At 44.4% G+C, this 15,509-nt stretch overlaps 2 long non-coding RNA genes across 2 annotated transcripts; both read left to right on the top strand.

The window, feature by feature from the left end:
- Window positions 1-5,209: 5,209 nt before the first annotated feature.
- LOC115539291 (uncharacterized) lies at window positions 5,210-6,440 on the top strand. Its single transcript, XR_003975812.1, has 3 exons — window positions 5,210-5,452; window positions 5,584-5,617; window positions 6,293-6,440. It is a non-coding gene; the product is annotated as an uncharacterized LOC115539291 (long non-coding RNA).
- A 2,635-nt stretch (window positions 6,441-9,075) lies between these two features.
- LOC115539288 (uncharacterized) lies at window positions 9,076-11,170 on the top strand. The gene is made up of 2 exons (XR_003975809.1): window positions 9,076-9,191; window positions 10,012-11,170. It is a non-coding gene; the product is annotated as an uncharacterized LOC115539288 (long non-coding RNA).
- Window positions 11,171-15,509: the final 4,339 nt, after the last annotated feature.

Here is a 15,509-nt window from a genome sequence, read left to right as displayed (position 1 = left end):
TCTCTCTCTCTCTCTCTCTCTCTCTCTCTCTCTCTCTCTCTCTGTGAGAAGGTGAAATCCTCCCCCTTCTCACTGTCCCGCATTGGAGGAATTATTATTATATTGTGTGTGTGTATACATTAGATTGGGCTGGTATAGAATTGGTCTTCCGTCCCGGTAGGGGGCAGTATGCTAAGGGAGCTTAGGATCAAAGTATCAGGGAATAGCCCAGGGGGGTGTTGATAGAAACAGCTGTTTTTTAAATAGCTTTAGGTTCTGCACAGGGTGTGGGTATATATGAATTTGGTGATTGTTTGTTTAGTATTATGTTTGTTTAGTATTCACACAATGTACTTTCTGTTCAGTTATGTTGGATTGTTAGCTTTAGGTAAATGTTCCCCCAGCTAATGGTCTGGCCCATATGGCCGTGATTGGTCCAATTACCATTTCCCTATTTAAGGGCCTTTTCATTTGGTGTTTGGGGCTGAAGGTGGTGCTGGCTTGGAGTGAGGCCAGTACGAGAAACGTATGTTATGGTATGCTGTTTTATGTTATCTTAGTTTGGTTTGCTGACTGATGCAGTCATTTCCTTTTCATTTTTGAACGTTGCTCTATTTTTGTGAATGTTTGGAGAGATTAAAACTTCACTTTTCTTAGTCGTCAGTCCATTGCCCTCATTCTTGCCCACACTCGCGATACCCAGTTGCCCGTATCCCAGATACGTGGGGCGACCACTCCGGTCCCTCACACTCTCCCTCTCTTTCTCTCTCTCGTTTCGTATTGTGGAGCACTTTAATTGTCTGAGAAACACGCGTTCTGTGGAGCACATTCGTTTCAGTTTTGGAGGAGGTCTGCTTAAAAAATCAGAAATATTGACATATATATAACTAGAGGGTGCACTGTACTGTCTGCGCACACGCTCTCTCATTCGTCTGAAAAACACTCCCATTCAAAATGCATTGGTTTACATTTCGTTCTGTGTAGCACGAAAAAAGTCGGACAGTCGTGCTCTGGGACACGATTCAATAGATTAACGCCTGTGCGCATTAGCACGAAATCGCGTGATCCCGGGTTGAACAGTTCATACAGAAACCGCTCTGCCTACACACTAACAAAAAATCAAGCATGTTATAGACGAGTCTGAGCGCGTTAAAAACCTAAAGCAAACCAACCAGAGTTCACTTGGAAGCGGACAAAGAACCCCGTTTTCAAGCAGACCAAGGTTTTATTGTTCTGTCCAAACTAGAGAAGAGAAAATAATAAAGAAAGGAAAAAGTAATACAGTTTGCTGCCCTCACTAGTTTTTATCTTGCAGCCAACTTTGCTCACTGAAGGGGGGGGGGGGGGGGGGGTTACTGTTTGATGCTAAATCCACATTTGAGTTTCCACATCAAAGTTAGTCTGTTTGATGTAGAATCACAGAAACCCCCAGACTCATTTAAAGTACAGAGACCCCAAGCACCAGGGGCCGGTTGCACCAACTGGGCGTAACCCTGGTCGTAACTACGCCTGGTCGTAACTTGGCGTTCTAAGTCCAACCTAACCGTTACGCCGGTTGCACCAACTGGGCTTAGCGTTCTTTTCACTAAGACCAAGGCGTAAATCCTACGCCTGGTCAGGGGGAGGCGTAGAGTCGAAATTTCTGCTGTTTCCATAGCAATTACAATGATAAAAAAAACGTTACAATCAATCCATCCAGCGCTAATATGGCACGTATTATCCATAGGGTGTACAACGAGCGGGCATTTAGACGGGAAAGGGTAATTAGGGACAGAAGCAATCCATTGGACATTTATAATGACGAGGAGCTGATTGAGAGGTTTCGATTCTGTAGGAGAGATCTGTTTGAATTAATAGAAGAGCTGTCAGCTCATTAATCAGTTGTAAATATTGTTTTAATCATGTATATATGTTTTTTATAGGCCGACACGAACTGTAAATCCGGTGACAGCTCTTCTATTTATTCGAACATATCTCTCCTACAGAATCGAAACACCTCAATTAGCTCCTTGTCATTTGATGATGTTCACTGCATTGCTTCTGTCAAAAATAACCATTCCCGTCTAAATGCCTGCTCGTTGTAAACCAGACAATACATATTGTACTCACTTTCGTTTGCAGTGTTTGATTGTTATGCATTAAAAAAATTGATGAACGAAAATGAATGAAAGAATGATTGGAAGGAATATTTATTTGAACAGTAAATCTTAATTTGAACAGTAAAAAGTAAAACATTAAAACACAGAAATATAATATAATAAATATAATAATATAATAAATAAATATAATCAAACAATTATCCTAACTCTAAAATATTTATTTACATTATTTACATTGTACAGGGATGGTCACGGTTGGTCTTCAAAAATAATTGTTTGGGGCCTAATTTGTTGCTGGAGCAAATTAATTTGGAGCCGTAATTTAATTTTTTCTAATTCAATTTTTTTGGTCTCTGCCTCTAATTTAATGGTCTCCTTCTCCACCCGGACAATTTCCTTCTCCATGAGGACCTGTTGAAGGTCCTCACTTCTCCTCCGCTTCGTTGCCGGGGGTGGGGATGGAATTGGACAGGAAGGGGTTGCCACTACTGGTTCCATCGGTGGTGGTGGTGTTGAGCTGGTAGTGGCACTTTCCAAGTCTGAAACAAAATGTGAATTTATTAATTCTGGGCAATAAGGCTAGTCCTGCTTATTCAACTAACAAACCATCCTCAATAAATATGCTAGGCTACATACCTTCTTCCAACTGCTCCGGCGGTTGAGGACATCCGCTGTCCACCCCGTCCAACCCGACGAAGGCTGGTGAATCCTCCCCGAAAATAGCGACGATAATGTCACTATAGGGTGACGTTTTCGGGGGAGGACCACCGCCAGTGGGATGGTGCTTTAGAGAAGAGACGTCCTTCTTGGCCCGGGACAGGAGGTCTTTCCATTTCTTTTTGATGTCACCATCCGTCCGATGACAGCCTGAGTCCGAACAGCTGTTCAGACTCTCCATAATAAATCTCCATGTCTCTTGCTTTGTTTTGTTTTTTACGACATTGGACTGCTTGGCAGTCAGTGCCGTCTTATTCTCACTGTATAATTCTATTAATTTTCTAATTTCAACGTCGGTGAAGTTAACTTTTCTCTTTCTGTTTTCCTCCATCATGTCGGTTTGTCGGATTTGTCGATTTGTCGGATGTTGGTAAAATAGTAAACAGCTGTTGTCACGAGGTATCCTAGCAACACGGTGATATGCGCATCACATGGAACATTCACATGGCCGCGCATGGCTAAGACCGGGCGTAGTTGAGACCAGTCGTAAGTCCCGTTGGTGCAACCGGCGTTAGTTCCATTCTAACGCCAGGTCGTAACTAAGACCAACTTAGCAGTTACGACCAGGCTTGGTTACGCCCAGTTGGTGCAACCGGCCCCAGGACAGCGTCTGTACACCAAGAGTACAGAACCGCTTTGGTCCACGAGGACGCTTCAGAACCCCCACGGGAGAGTGCTCCGAGAGAGCCGCTCTGAGAGCCGCTCAGAGAGCCGCTCAGAGAGCCGCTCAGAGAGCCGCTCAGAGAGCCGCTCCGAGAGCCGCTCTGAGAGAGCCGCTCTGAGAGCCGCTCTGAGAGAGCCGCTCTGAGAGAGCCGCTCTGAGAGAGCCGCTCAGAGAGCCGCTCAGAGAGCCGCTCTGAGAGCCGCTCCGAGAGAGCCGCTCCGAGAGAGCCGCTCCGAGAGAGCCGCTCCGAGAGAGCCGCTCAGAGAGAGCCGCTCTGAGAGAGCCGCTCTGAGAGAGCCGCTCAGAGAGAGCCGCTCAGAGAGAGCCGCTCAGAGAGAGCCGCTCTGAGAGAGCCGCTCAGAGAGAGCCGCTCTGAGAGCCGCTCTGAGAGCCGCTCTGAGAGCCGCTCTGAGAGAGCCGCTCAGAGAGAGCCGCTCTGAGAGAGCCGCTCAGAGAGCCGCTCTGAGAGCCGCTCTGAGAGAGCCGCTCTGAGAGCCGCTCTCTGAGCGCTGGTGGGCTTGTTATCTTGGTGTGCAGCTGTGCCATTTAAACTTCAAACTGTAAAAAAGGACCTTCAAAGCTTTCTCTACAATGTTGGGGATTTTGTTACGTCTTTTCTTTTGTTGATGAGCGGTGCTTGATGTTACACGTTACATAAGGCATAGGTTATATTAACATGTTTCATGGTTACATTCAACTCTTAACATGTACTAAGATAACATTAAATTAACAAGTATCATGGTAATGCTGAATGATAGTGGCTGCTGTCCTGACCTGTTGATGTATTGTTTATCTCTATATAGAACCGTTTTATAGAAGACGTCTGAAGGTAAGTGCTATTACTGGTTTGATACAGAACACAATAACATGTGTGACCCTAGCTGGCAGTGTTGTTATTAGATGATGACCTTGTAATGAACCCAATGTTGATATTTTATTCACATTTTTATTTGATTGAAAAGGAAACAGAGGAACCAAACAGGAAGTTAAATGGTAAGCTAATATTCCACATGTTTCTCTTTGTAAATGAGTCACAGATCATTAATTAGTATCCAGTGATCTGCAAGGGTTACTGACTCACACCAAGTCAAATGATATCGCTGTGATTCAAAACATTTCATCTAGAGTGAGAGCCTACCTAGCAGAGGGACCAGAGTGGCAGACCTACTGTACAACATCATCTAGATCAGGGCTCCTCAACCTCTTTATTACTGAGGCCCGGTATGCATATTTATATGGGGGGTTATTGTTAGGGTTGGTGTGAGGCCTCTCCTGTTGTCCTGTATTAGTGAACTTCAAAATATGAATGTCCACTACATTTTTCCCCACTGATACAGTAAGCGCCATAAATCCTTTCCTGAAACCTGTTCCACACACATAACGACCCAACATAACAACAGTGGCATGAAGACTTTATCATGTGTAGCAGGCTAGTGGCTGTGGGGTTTCCACGCTACCAAGTTGAATAGCAAACCACACAATACACAGAGCAGTACAACGTCACATGATTTATTTACCAGGTGAATAACAATCACCGTGGTGGGAAAAGGTTAACCGTAGGCGGTCGGTGCACAGTGGGGATAGTCAGAAGGTCCTCTCCCCCTCTCTCTCTCTCTCTCTCTCTGTGGTAGCCTGCTCTCCCCTTTAAGCCCAAGTACTCCTGCCTAATGCACTTCAGGCTTGCATCGTTAAGGGAGTTACTTGTGTTACTTACTTTCGTTAATTGATAAGAATATATGGGGCAGTTCATAATAATAGGATGGATACGTTTAATAATATCAACCATAGTCCTGGGAGGTAAGGGTTAAATTGAACTCTAACATGTATCATGTTACATTAAACTAACATGTATCATGGTTGCATTAAACTAAAATGTATCATGGTTACATTAAATTAACATGTATCAGGGTTATGCTGAATGATATTGACTGCTGTCCTGACATGTTACTGTATTGTTTATCTCTATATAGTATGGATTGATCGACTTCTGGAGGTAAGTGTTATTACTGGTTTGATAAAGACCACAATAATATGTGTGACCCTAGCTGGCAGTGGTGGAGTCATTTAGATGATGACCTTGTAATGAACCCAATGTTGATATTTTATTCACATTTTATTTTATAGAAAGAGGAAATGACCAATACAGACAATAACCATGGTAAGTTCTTATCCCACATGTTTAACTTTGTAAATGAGTAACAGATCATTTATTAATATCCAGTGATCTGCAAGGGTTACTGACTCACACCAAGTCAAATGATACCGCTGTGATTCAAAACATTTAATCTGATTGTACCAGAGAGTCAGAGCCTACCTAGCAGAGGGACCAGAGTGGCAGACCTACTGAACAACAGCATCTAGATATTAGATTATAGAATGGAGCTATCCATGTATATAAGCCATACTCTCGTAGCTGGGGCGATGTGGCCAGCATAACGTCAGCTCAGTGGCGTTTATAACGTAGCTCACTGAGTCGTCATGACAACACAGAGCAGGGACAAAGGGTAGAAAGACTTCTGTCCTTGTTTGACCACGATAATGTCAGCCGTCTCCCTACAAGTATTCAGTCTGTCAAGATGTTCTTCTGTGTAGAGGCTAATTCAGAGTGGAAACCAGGAACTGGTTCAACTGATTCTACATGATTAGAGTATATGGAGCAGTTCATAATAATAGGATGGATATGTTTCATAATATCAATCATAGTCCTGGGAGGTAAGGGTTACATTGAACTCTAACATGTATCATGTTACATTAAACTAACATGTATCATGGTAATGCTGAATGATAGTGACTGCTGTCCTGATATGTTGCTGTATTGTTTATCGCTATACAGAATTGGCTGATCAAATACGTAAGATGGTAAGTGTTATTACTGGTTTGATACAAAACCCCATAATATGTGTGACCCTAGCTGGCAGTGATGGAGTTATGAGATGATGATCTTAACGGACCCAATGTTGATATTTTGTTTACATTTTTATTTGATAGAAAATACTAAAAGAGGAACAGGATGTGGTGTTTTACAGTAAGTTATTTTTCTACATGTTTCACTGTGTTAATGAGTAACAGATAACTTATTAATATCCAGTGATTTGCAAGGGTTACGGACACCAAGTCAAATGATATCACTGTGATTCAAAACATTCTATCTAATTGTAGCAGAGAGTCAGAGCCTACCTAGCAGAGGGACCAGAGTGGCAGACCTACTGAACAACATCCTCTAGATATTAGATTATAGAATGGAGCTATCCATGTATATAAGACACTACTTTCATAGCTGGAGCGATGTGGCCAGCATAACGTCAGCTCAGTGGCGTTAATAACGTAGCTCACTGAGTCGTCATGACAACACAGAGCAGGGACAAAGGGTAGAAAGACTTCTGTCCTTGTTTGACCACGATAATGGCAGCCGTCTCCCTACACGTATTCAGTCTGTCAAGATGTTCTTCTGTGTAGAGGCTAATTCAGAGTGGAAACCAGGAACTGGTTCAACTGATTCTACATGATTAGAATATATGGAGCAGTTCATAATAATAGGATGGATATGTTTCATAATATCAATCATAGTCCTGGGAGGTAAGGGTTACATTAAACTAACATGTATCATGTTACATTAAACTCTAACATGTATCATGTTACATTAACCTAACATATATCATGGTTAAATTAAACTAACATGTATCATGGTAATAAACTCTGACATGTATCATAATTACCTTCAACTAACATGTATCAGGGTTCTGCTGAATCACATTGACTGCTTCCCTGACATGTTACTGTATTGTTTATCTCAAAATAGAATTCATTGATCAACTTCTGGAGGTAAGTGTTATTACTGGTTTGATACAAAACACAATACTATGTGTGACCCTGGCTGGCAGTGGTGGAGTTATTAGATGATGACCTTGTAATGAACCCAATGTTGATATTTTATTCACATTTTTATTTGATTGAAGAAGGTAAAAAAGGAACAGAAGAGGGAGTCAGCGGGTAAGTTCTTATCCCACATGTTTCACTGTGTTAATGAATAACAGATTATTTATTAATATCCATTGTTTTGAAAGGGTTATTGACACCAAGTCAAATGATATTGCTGTGATTTAAAACATTTAATCTAATTGTACCAGAGAGTCAGAGCCTACCTAGCAGAGGGACCAGAGTGGCAGACCTACTGAACAACATCATCTAGATATTAGATTATAGAATGGAGCTATCCATGTATATGAGACACTACTCTCATAGCTGGGGCGATGTGGCCAGCATAACATCAGCTCAGTGGCGTTTATAACATAGCTCACTGAGTCGTCTTGACAACACAGAGCAGGGACAAAGGGTAGAAAGGGTGCTTCCATTGAAAATATCAATGGAACAACTTTGTGTGGTCTTGGGTTTTTTCATTCTGATTTGGTCTACAAATTAAAAATGATTTTGAGGAACTTCCAACATTCTTTAACTGAATAATGGAAAAACAATTAATTGGTGACTCACACTTTCACCACAGAATCCCTTTATATAATCTTCAGACCATCAGGGCTAAGGGCATAGGCCATATAGGCGGTCGCCTGGGCACGTCACCTCTAAAAGGAAAAAATAAAATAATATTAATGATAATACAATTCATCGGGCACCCTTCCCCATGTTCTGCCTTGCGGAAAGAAATTAACAAATAAGGACAGAAAAAAATGTAATCCACTTGGCTGCCCTCAGAGGTTTCATCTTGTAGCCTACTTTGTTCACTGAAAGTGGGGGGATGGGTTACTGTTTGATGCGAAAAAATCTCCAGACTCATTTGAAGTGCAGAGACCCCAAACACCAGGACAGCGTCTGTACACCAAGAGTACAGAACTCTCTCAGAGCTGCTCTGAGTGCTGCTCCGAGAGATCTGCTCTGACTGTAAAACTGTAAAAAATGAACTTTGAAAGCTTTTTCAACGTTGTTGGACATTTTGTTACATCTATTATTTTGTTGATAAGTGCTGCTATCCTGGGTCCAGCGCACAAAGTTGAACATATCTAAACTGTATTGCTCAGTTGAAAAAAGGCCGAAAGAGAGAGGCAGGCTTCAGGCGAGGAACTTAGAAAATGGAGAAAACAGTAGGAGGGGGAAAGGAAAGCCTTCATTTGTGGTGGCTAGCTAGCTACTCTGCAGCAGCAGCTACAGGTTTTCTTTGTGATGTTAGGCTAACTTTATCTACTCTATAACCGTCCAGGTGGAGCTGCTGGAGAAGGGACAGCTCGTTACACATCCACACCTCTCCTCTCTCCGGAGCTTGTACGTTTAACCCATTATTTGTGGTCTCTGTGTCATTAATAATAAACTGCTATTTATTTTTTATTATTATAGTTATTATTATTATTATTATTGTTGAATGTTACAGTTACACCTTGTTACTAATTAATTGTAGTTCTTGGTCAAATGATATAAAGTGTATTTGTACAGTGCCACCTTATATGTAGTAGAATGACAGAGGACTTGATGCAGTGGTAACAGTATGGATGAACTGTGTGTTTGAACACAGCCTGCAGGTCTAGAGACATCCATCCCTCCAGCTCCCTCCAGTGAAACACAGCCTGCAGGTCTAGAGACATCCATCCCTCCAGCTCCCTCCAGTGAAACACAGCCTGCAGGTCTAGAGACATCCATCCCTCCAGCACCCTCCAGTGAAACACAGCCTGCAGGTCTAGAGACATCCATCCCTCCAGCTCCCTCCAGTGAAACACAGCCTGCTGAAGGTGAGTTGTGTTAATTATGTTATAGCTTCAGTTATATAATGAGAATGACAATATGAACTAATCCAGATTCTATTAAATATCCACGATCATTTCACCCTGTACCTCTGAAATGTTTTATCCACAAATAGATGCGAGGGAATCTATTAGACTATATTAGAGTGCAACTTAATCCCATCAAAAAATAATTTAAATCAAGATGACCTTTGGACCTTTTTTCACTTGTCTAATTGAACACTACTGGTCAACCGTTATCTATAGTCATGCTCATTGTGTGTGTCTTGTTTTTTGTGTGTGGTTGTGTGGGTTGGTTGTGTTACTGGTTTTGGGGGGTGGTTGTGTGTGTCTGGCTGAGTCTCTACTTGTGTTGGGTGTTTGTGTTTCTGGGTGAGCCCCTGGTTGTGTGGAGTGGTAGTGTATCTCTGGTTGTGTGTGTCTGGCTTTGTGTGAGTTTTTGGCTGTGTGTGTGTGTGTGTGTGTGTGTGTGTGTGTGTTTCTGGTGGGGTGTGTCTGGCTGTGTGTGTCTGTTTGTGTGTGTGTCTGGCTGTGTGTGTCTGTTTGTGTGTGTGTCTGGCTATGTCTGGGCTGTGTGTTTGTCTGGTTGTGTGTGTGTGTGTGTGTGTGTGTGTGTGTGTGTGTGTGTGTGTGTGTGTGTGTGTGTGTGTGTGTGTGTGTGTGTGTGTGTGTGTGTGTGTATGTGTCCTCATCTCCACCTGAGAGTACCCAGCTGCAGAGCTGCTCCACTGGGCTTCAGTCTTCAGTGAGTGTTGCTGCATGTGGAGGCTGGCTGTATGTCCTGACTCTCTGCTGCATTTTCTTCCAGAAACTACACCACTAATGTCCAGTGAATCTCCTGCACCAACCGGGGACCACCAAGAACACACTTCAAGAACAAGTACCCCTGATGGTCATGATGATGACCAGAGTCTGGGTCCTGAGGACGATGTCATCAGGAGAGACATTAGCGCCTCCCAGTTTATCCCCTCCTCCTCCCAGTCCACCTCCCAGTCCACCCCCTCCACCTCCCAGTCCAGCCCCTCCACCTCCCAGTCCACCTCCCAGTCCACCCCCTCCACCTCCCAGTCCATCCCCTCCACCTCCCAGTCCATCCCCTCCATCTTCCCCTCAGCCCGCAGGTCTGGTGCTGGAGAGAGAGACATCGAGATGGGTCCAGGATCAGACCCTAAGTATCAACCGTGATTCACTATTGAAGGGGAATGACATTGCAGGAGACAAAGTTACACAGTTCTAGAAATTCTGGATCAACATGAAAGTGAATCTGATGATTCAAACTCAGAAACTAGAGGAGGAAATACACCAGTCTGATTCCTCCCTGATGCCAGCTTTCACAGGAGAAGGGGAGTGGTGTGTTTAACATCATTATTTGATCAATCCTCACATTATTCTTTTATATGTGGCTCACAGAGCAAAGAGAAGCGAGGTGTTGATAAATGTGATGGGTAACGTTGGCTTGGGTCCAAGCTCCACCTCTCTTGAGCGACCACCAAGGAAGACAATATTTTCTTCATGATATATTTTTTTACAACGTTACGAACTATTTTGTAAACGATGACACGTACATATTTCACCCATGCAAGTATCTTTTCTTGTTGTTTTTCTGCTAACCTTTTAGTAACGTCACTTTTTTGAAGGCTTTTGACCGTAATCATTTAGGGAATAAAATGTGAAATAACAAATGCAAAACCTATAATGAAAATATCTCCCAATGTACTGCACTGTATTTCAATGGGGTAACCTTATTTACATTTAATGTCTTTTGTTTTTTTTAAGTAATTCCTGTACTTTACTTTTTTTTTTTAATCAGGACGCATTTGGGGTGCTGGGATTAGCATTACATGGCCTTCTTTCATGTGTCAGTCAAACATTGGTAGTAACATATTGTTTGTGATCAAGTGGAGTCAGAGAGGGCTGGTTGTGGGGTATTCTGTGATGAGAGCACACTAATAAAGGGTTGAACATTGCGTCTTAGATTGTGGTCTGTTTGTGACAAGGGACCTGGAAACTCCACCTAAAGTCTGGTCTCACGGGAAGATTGCAAAAACACAAAAAGGGCCCAAGGCCGCTGTAGACTAAGACAGGGAAACAATCCAAACAAAGGAAGAAAAGACAGGTCACCTTCTGAAGAGTCAGGGAGCAGGCAGAGGGCAGAACCCCAGGCAAAGGCCAAAAAGAGGCAGGAACCAGACAGGCAGGAACCAGGCAGGCAGACTACAGGGCCTTTTGAACTGACTAGGTAAGCCAAGACCAAACGTAAAATCAATCTAACAAGGTGGCACTGACAGCCCAGGATATACACAGGCTGAGTTAACACACAATGAGGAACAGGTGAGCAGGAAAAAGGGAGAGAAACTAACACCAGCAGGATTTACAGAGGGCTGCTTAAGGTAGCTGGTTTAACATACTGAGTTTAATCCTGCGCCGGTTGACTCAGAGTTCAGGGTTGAAAAGCAACTCTGGGTTTTCGGTTTCAGAACAGGTGATCAGCGTTGGGTTAATCAACTCTGAGTATGTTCACTCTGGGTTGAGGGCGTGGCTGTTGACTATGAAGAGCCATCATCAATGGATCTCTGATAACATGATCAAACATGGACCAAAAGCGTAGATCCACTTACTTTTCCCCCACGGAATTGGAAATTCTGATGAACGCGTATGTCGAGCAGTTACCCATTTTAACAAAAAAAAAAAGCAATACCGCCGCGGCTGCGAGAGCACGAGATAGAGCTCGGCAGGAAATAGCTGAACAAGTCAATGCGTGAGCAAAAATATGAGTAAAATAAAATAAGGTTTAATATCTTCCACTTATTCAATATGTAAAAATTGTGTGTGTGTGTGTGTGTGTGTGTGTGTGTGTTGCGGCGATCCGGCCCCAGGAATGTCTCTCACGTCAGAAATACCACACTCCAAGATGCGTTCAAAGCCCGGTGGGGCGTTTATTCATTAATAAGAAAAGTAAACTGCGGGGTCGGTACCCAACGCAGGAAAAACAAAAATCATACAAGTGACTCCGTGAGCCACGCTGGCGTCCAGGGAATTGTCTGGTGCGTGCCTTGTCGGCGCACGTCGTCCTAGGGTGCGCCGCCGGGAAAATCCGTTAGATCCAGCAGTCTGCTTGGCCGTATCGGGTCCTGGGGTTACTCTCGTCCGCTCTGTCTCCCGGTTTGCCTCTCTGGGAAAACAAACAGCATTTTAAAGGGTGCCTCACCCTCCGTCGCAGGTGTTCTCCATTCTGTTGATTGGCGTTACGCAATGGATGCTCTTTGGCTCCGGCTGGTGGATATCAGCGGTATACGCCCTCCACCACCTCTCCCTTGGGCCGCCTGGCCTGAGGGTTTGGGGCCGGGTTGCCACAGTGTGTGTCAATTTACGCAGGAACAACCCGAGTTGCCCCAAGAGGACTTGGCAGCAAATGAAGATGAAGTACAAAAATATAGTTCAAACAGGTAAACTAATGTTTAATTTGAAATCAAATCAATTGTGCTGTTTTGCCTGCTCTACCTAATTTAACAGCTATTATTCAACATGTGATGGGCCTATATTTAAGCAGAAAATGTAAGTAGTACATTTCTCAGCCACCCCGACACTGCCAATATTTAATAGGATTTAGATATATTAGAAGGCTACACCTAGGCAAAATGCATTATATATATTTATACAACGGGGGGCCTAAATCCAGCGATCTGATTGGTTCCTAACTGTTGTATAATGAGCGTATACATAACTGCTATGACGCCCGATTATTTTGTGAAAGTATCACTCCGCGCCTTGAAGTGGAAACCGTTATAACCGTTCTCTCGGAGGGACGCTAAAGTGTGTTGCATAGCGACCGTCGTGCATTTTGAAGGCAGCCAGGAGGGACTACTTTTTGGTAGTCTTTAATAAAACGGCTACTTTGACTTTCTTGGTTTCTTTTTAAATGTAGTGTGTCTATGACTTTCGTTTTGCCACAATAGTAACCGTTGTATAAAAGCAATAGATCACTTCAGTCAGTGGCATGTGCTCATTATACCACTGTGAAGGGGGTCGCCGGCCCTCCGCTGCGCGTCGGGCCGGACAACGCCCCTTAACAGTGGTATAATGAGCACATACCACAGCCTGGCGTGATCTATTGCTTAAATATATAACGGCAGGCAGCGCAGGAGGCGGGGGTAACCATGGCAGCCGCGGCGTGTTCAGCGCCGAGGCACCTAAAACACGCCAGGTGCCCGTCACCCGGAGCCAGAGAAAAGGGACAGGAGGTGCACTGAGGCCCTGAAAAGGGCCTAGCGCTCATAGATGCGCTCTCCAGTGGCCCTGAAGAGGGCCGTCGCCTCGCTCACAAACGCTTTTTCGTTTGATCAGTACAATTGCTGAAAGGAAAGGGAGGATGAGCGGCGGTATGCGCCGCCTTATATACACGGTACCGTGGGAAATGTGGGCGGTGCCCACATTGATTGGTGCATAGTTGAAATTTTCAGTGAGCGAGAGCACGCGCACGGGACAAACCCATAAGGCGAAGCCTAGACGGCCTAGCCTACATGAAATAGAACAGGAGCGGACCAATCTACTATCCTCCCCCCAGGATAGGATGTACACTACACACCCTGAAACTAAACCTGTTGTCTGGTCCATCTCATCTCAGATGTGAATCTGAGGGACTGAAACTGATGAGACCAGGAACTGATTCAACTGATTCTGAATGTGGAGATCAAGGTCCACATGCAGGACTAGTGGCAGGAGTAATACCAGGAGTCATACTGGTAATGGCTTTAATAATCATAGCCATTATTCACAGGAAGAAAATAAAAGGCAAGTATTGCATTAAGCTAACATGTATCAGGGTTACATTAAACTAACATGTATCATGGTTATTATACTGAATGATAGTGGCTGCTTTCATGTAGTTGCTGCTGTTCTGACATTACTGTATGTTCCTGTATTGTTAATCACACTATAGCTTGGAAACCAACCTCATCCTCATCTTCAAAACCGCTTATCCGGGGGCAGCAACTCTAGCAGGGGGCCCCAGACTTCCCTGTCCCGGGCCACATTGACCAGCTCTGACGGGGGGATCCTGAGGCGTTCCCAGGCCAGTGTTGAGATATAATCTCTCCCCCTAGTCCTGGGTCCTCCCCGAGGTCTCCTCCCCACTGGTCGTTATGGAACACCCCCCCAAGGGAGGCGCCCAGTGGGCATCCTACCAGATGAACCCCCTCCACTGACTCCTTTCTAGGCAGAGCAGCAGCGGCTCTACTCCGAGTTCCTCAGGGATGGCTGAGCTTCTCACCCCATCCCTGAGGGAGAGCCACCCTCCTGAGAAAACCCACCTGGGCCGCTTGCACCCACCATCTCGTCCTTTTGGTCCTCACCCACCCTTCTTGACCATAGGTGAGGAACGAAGATCAACCGGTAGATCCTCATCTATGGTCATGGACATCCACCCTTAAAGGGGAACTATGCAACTTTGGCCACTTCTTCGCTGTTTCCTTGGTTTGCGCTCGCACTGAGCTCCCCCTACAGCTTCGGAGGAGATATTTTACAACACTGTCGTAACAACTCATTGACGACCCTTCCCCATCCACTTCTACGCTTGCCATATGCATTTGTCTTCAAAGAAGCCGGCGAATGCTTGGAGTCATGTCCGATGTAGATGTTCATAAAGAGTAGACAAGGTTATACATTTTGAAAGGGTGTATGTGTTACAATAAACCCATCCTTTTTTATAGTTGACGGGGAGATGTTATATCCTAGATTAGAATGGTTTTATCTTTGGTTGTTGAACAGAACGATCAGTGTATGAGTGCTGGCCAAGATAATACATAACGATAGCATGAACAATTTGCGCAGCAATCGTACATTTAGGTATCTGCTCAAGTACATCACTTGTGTACGGAATTACAGGGAAATGGATTCAGAGATCGAGACGGTATGCTGTCGCTAGTCCCCGCAGGAGTTCTCATAGGCAGATGCTGTGTCTGGAAGATTAGGGACACTGTTACGTGCCGACAGCGGAAAAGTGCCTGTTAGGCGTTCTTCCCTCCTGGTCTTCTTTCTCTCCCTCTCCTGTTTACTCTTTTTTTTCTATAGGATCCTGACGACTTAATTGGAGCTCAACTGTGCAGTCTCATCCTGCTGCTGATTGGTTGCCTTGGACCAGGAAATTGGCATAAAACCATGCCGGTCGGCCGTCACTGGGCCTTCCTTGTTTTGCTGGGCCTTCCAGAATATTTTGTGCAAGGTATGTGAGGGAAGACGGAGGACAAGTTAAAGCTAGAGTGGGCGATTTGGGAGAAAACAGCCGTTGCGTTCTCTCTGGTCCCTCCC

Source organism: Gadus morhua, unplaced genomic scaffold, assembly GCF_902167405.1.
Source record: "Gadus morhua unplaced genomic scaffold, gadMor3.0, whole genome shotgun sequence".
Taxonomy (NCBI): domain Eukaryota; kingdom Metazoa; phylum Chordata; class Actinopteri; order Gadiformes; family Gadidae; genus Gadus; species Gadus morhua.
This window is presented reverse-complemented; position numbering and strand designations above follow the sequence as displayed.